This window comes from Sesamum indicum, linkage group LG14 (genome assembly GCF_000512975.1).
Source record: "Sesamum indicum cultivar Zhongzhi No. 13 linkage group LG14, S_indicum_v1.0, whole genome shotgun sequence".
Lineage (NCBI taxonomy): Eukaryota > Viridiplantae > Streptophyta > Magnoliopsida > Lamiales > Pedaliaceae > Sesamum > Sesamum indicum.
Window position 1 is genome coordinate 1,852,853 of NC_026158.1, and position 4,696 is coordinate 1,857,548.

The window sequence follows — 4,696 nt, forward strand, 5'->3', positions numbered from 1 at the left end:
TTCGGGATTGATCACATCAACTTCTGCCATTCCTGGAGTTCTGACTCCCTGTCGAGCTTTGATTCTGGCCTTCTCTTCCGCCGGAAATTTGTTCCATTTCTTCTTCCAAGTGCAGGAAACCACCACCCCTCCCGTTTCTGTCAGCCCGTATCCATGACTGACGACAAACCCGAGGGACTCGGTTCGCAACAGAACTGCCGCAGGCGGCGGCGCTCCTGCTGTCAGAATGTAGACCGGCCTTTCCAGGGGCTTTCCATCGGGGACATTCGTCAGCATGTTGAGCACCACCGGCGCGCCGCACATGTGGGTCACATTGTATTTGCGTATGGCGGCGTAGACTGCGGCGGCGTCGAATTTACGGAGACAGACATTGGTTCCGCCGGAGGCCGCCATGCCCCAGGTGTAGCTCCACCCGTTGGAGTGGAACATTGGCAGAGTCCACAAATAAACGGGCTCTTTCGGGATTGACCATTCGATCAATGAATCCAAGGCCATGACAAAAGTTCCACGGTGGCTATGAACGACCCCTTTCGGCGACGAGGTGGTGCCGGAGGTGTAATTCAAAGTCAAGGGATCAAATTCACTCTCCGGCCGAACCCAATTGAAATTTGGATCACCATTTAAAATCATCTTCTCGTAGTTTCCATACATATCGCTTCTCGATGACGGGATTCCAGATTCACCATCATCTGCTATAAGGACAATCAAAGGCCTCTCAGAATTAGCTGGGAACAAAGACAGAGCTTCAAGTACTACAGATTCCGACTGGTAATCGACGAAAACTAGCTTCGACTGGGCATGGCGGAGGACAACGGAGATCGTGCGGGAATCGAGGCGGAGGTTGACGGTGTTGAGCACGGCGCCGGCCATGGGGATGGCGAAATGGAGTTCGTACATGGCGGGAATGTTGGGGGCAACCACAGAAACAACATCGCCCCGTCTGATGCCCAAAGATGAAATGGAAGACGCCATCTTCAAGCACCTGTGATAGGTTTCGGCCCATGTGCAGGTGGTCGAGTTGTAAATGATGGAAGGACAGTCGGCATAAACAGTGGCAGCTCTCTCCAGGAAGCCGAGGGGCGTCAGCGGGCTGGAGTTGGGAGGACTTGGTTTCAATTGATCCATGAGTGATGGGAATGAGGGCGGAGTTTGCTGGTAACGGGTGTGTGTAGAAAATTTAATACATGCGACCGTTATATATTAAATTAGGATTCGTTTTGTTATATGCTAGGAAAGTGAAAGAATAATAATTTTTGCTTCGAATCGTTCAAATAAGGGAAAAAATGCATGCAGCCTACTATAGATGAGCAAATTACTTTCTATGAATAAATAATAATTTATCTTTTTGTGTTACCTTCTCATGTTTTTTAAAATGAAACAATTTATTTCATTAAATAGGGAGTAAATTGCTTCATTTTTAAAAGTACAAGAGTAAATTGCTTTATTTTTAAAAGTACAGGGGTAATTTATCCTTGGCACATTATTTGTCATCCGAAGATAGAGATTTCTGAGAAGTTGACATATGTGGAGGAGCCAACAGAGATTTTGGATAGAAGCATAAGAAAATTGAGAAATAAGGATATACCGATGGTAAAAGTAAGATAGAGTCATCATTCCCTCAGGGAGGCGACTTGGGAGGTTGAGGAGCATATGAGAGAGAAGTATCCATATTTATTCCATTGAGCGGGTAAGTTAGTTAAATTTTGGGGATGAAATTTTTATTAGGAGGGGAGAATTGTGACATCCATAGAATTTTTCACGTAATTGGGAGACTAATTGGTAATTATTAGAAATTTAAATTTAATTAGTAAATAAATTATAGACTGAATTTAGAATATAATAAAATTTGAACAAATTAAATTGGAGTTCGTTATAATATTTGGAAGCAAATTATATTAATTAAGAAAATTAGGAAGGACGTAATAGGTATTTTAGAAAAATTTAGTTAGATATGTAAAATAATAAAAATAATATTATATATATAATAATGTAATATATAAACATATATCTGATAATATAGATATATATACATATATATAATGATGAGAGAGAGAGTGGATGAGAGTGGGCGGCGGCGACCTCACTTCTCTCTCCTCTCTCTCATTACACATATAACATACACATATGTAAATTTCTATTTCAGAAACTTGCATTTCTCGCGGGCGAAAGAAGCAGAAAGGTCATAATTTATATTTTAATTTTTATTAATTTATATAATTATATTATTTAATTATTCCGTTTATTAAATGTTAATTATATTGAGCAATATACTATTTAACTGGAGTATTTTATGATTTTGACTATTTAAATAAGTGTCGAAGTAAATATCACATTTGCTATAATAATGATATAGTTGGTTAATTAAATTATTAGATTTGTTATATTTAATTATTATTATACCTAATTTATACAATTCCATCGAATTAACCAAATATGTAATTCTATGTATTGTTGCTTAATTTAATTATATAGCAATGATAAATTAGTAGAAAATTCATAGAAATATTTTGAAAATTATATTTAAGAAATATTATGTTATTGAAGGGGGAAAATGAGGTTTTGAAGTATTTTGGGATTTAAGGTAAGTATAGCTAATTGATTTATATGTATAGCTATATGTGTATTATTGTATATATTATATATATTGGTTCCTTGGATGTGATCATGAACTTGGCTTTATATTTATATACGTGGCTTTCCTATATTAATTGTTTATATAATTAGTTGTGGATTATTTGTTAAATTGCCATAATATCGGTGAAATTATTACTATGTGTTATGTGATTGTAATGTAGGGACATGCGGGATATGATTATGTGATGATTGTATAATTGATTGTCGTGTGAAATCGAATTTGGAGTTATTATTGCGGAAGTAATTATTATAAAGAATAGAATGATGATCATAACTTGAAATAAAAGATTATGCTTACCCAGTTGGGAAGACAGTCAATGATATATGATGATGTGATTGATTGATGATGTGATATGAAAATATCTGAATCAAGCTAGGTACCATGGTATTCCGGGCAGCGGGTACCGTGGTATTCTGGGCAGCGGGAAATACCGTAGGGTACCGTGGTATTTCGGGCAGCAGAGAATATCCTATGCTGTTAGCTACACACTGGGGTGGTGTGGGGATACCATATTTATTGTGATGTATTGTGCTGATATTGCTACACAGTTGGAGTAAAAGAGTATGGGGATATCACATATAATGGGTCACGGTATTTCGGGCAGCGGGGAATATCCTATGCTGTTAGCTACACACTGGGGTGGTGTGGGGATACCATATTTGTTGTGATGTATTGTGCTGATATTGCTACACAGTTGGAGTAAAAGAGTATGGGGATATCACATATAATGGGTATCCTGTGCTATATATGATATGACGATAAAATGATGATGGCCGGCGAAATTATTGACTGATGTACTCCAACTAGAGTAAGTAGGGCCCGTAATTAATAAATGATAACGTCATATATTATTTCGTGGGTTGTTTTACAATTGTGGGTATGTATTACTGCTTATATTTGATGTTGCTATATAACGAATGACTGTTAGTCGATGTGACTGCATGTACGTGAATTGTTGCATGTGTAGTTATACTTATTGAGTAGGCAGCTCATTTCTTGCCACATACTTTTTAGGAGATAGGCACATTGACTAGCCATATTGGACTTTGAGCTGTGCCGTTGTCTTTATTAGGTGGGTCAGTCGTGACATCTGAAGTCGGAGTTTTTGGCTGTTTGGTTTTTAAATATTCTAGTCTCTTATCGGGTTGGTGTTTAAAATTGTGGTACTACTTTCCTTGAGGTTATGTAATGAGGATATCTAGTAAGGTAAATATAAATTTTTGGTGGTATTTATTATCTTTTGGAAATTATTTATAGAATGAGTTCTAATTATAGAAAGTATGAAAAAGTGATAATTAGATGTAGCGAGTAGGGGGTGCTACATGAACAAAGTACAAGAATTGGAGGCTAGTGTCGCAATCATCGTGTTCAAGCTCGAGAAAATATTTCCTCCAGCTTTCTTCAACTCAATGGAGCACCTAATTATTCATCTGCCATATGAAGCGCGCATAGGAGGACCTGTGCAATATATGTGGATGTATCCATTTGAGAGGTAATTGTTACATGAGGGCTTTTTTTGAAATAGTTCTATTGTCATTATATTTATAATATCTCTTCGGTCATTAGATTTCTTCGAGGTTTGAAAATAAAGCTGGAAAACAAAGCACATCAAGGCATCAATTGTACAGGCTTACCTTGTAGAAGAAATCAGTCTGTTCACTTCTCACTACTTTGAGTTCCAGATTCCCTGCAAACGAAACAGGCCACGCAGAATTGACGACCTCTATATGAACGACACTAGTATCCAACGGTCTTTTTTCAGCTATCCTGATCAAGGTAGTGGTGCATCAAAGAAGAGATATCTCAATGGATCAGAACGCCACATAATTGAGACATACATATTGACCAACTGTGAAGTAATCACACCATACTATAAGTAAGTGTAAATTTTGCCGATATAGTATATTCACATTAATTATTATTTTGGACTTTTAACATATGCATGTGAACAGGTCCTTTTTGAATGAACTTTATGCACACCATCATGCGGAGGACCCTATTATTGATGAGCTAGTAGCGTCTCAATTCAAGATTTGGTTCAAACGTCGTGTAAGTTGTGTG

General features: G+C 37.5%; 1 pseudogene; it reads right to left on the reverse strand.

Annotated features, from left to right (window-relative positions):
* The window catches only part of LOC105177043, a 1,996-nt pseudogene extending 708 nt beyond the window's left edge, over positions 1-1,288 (reverse strand).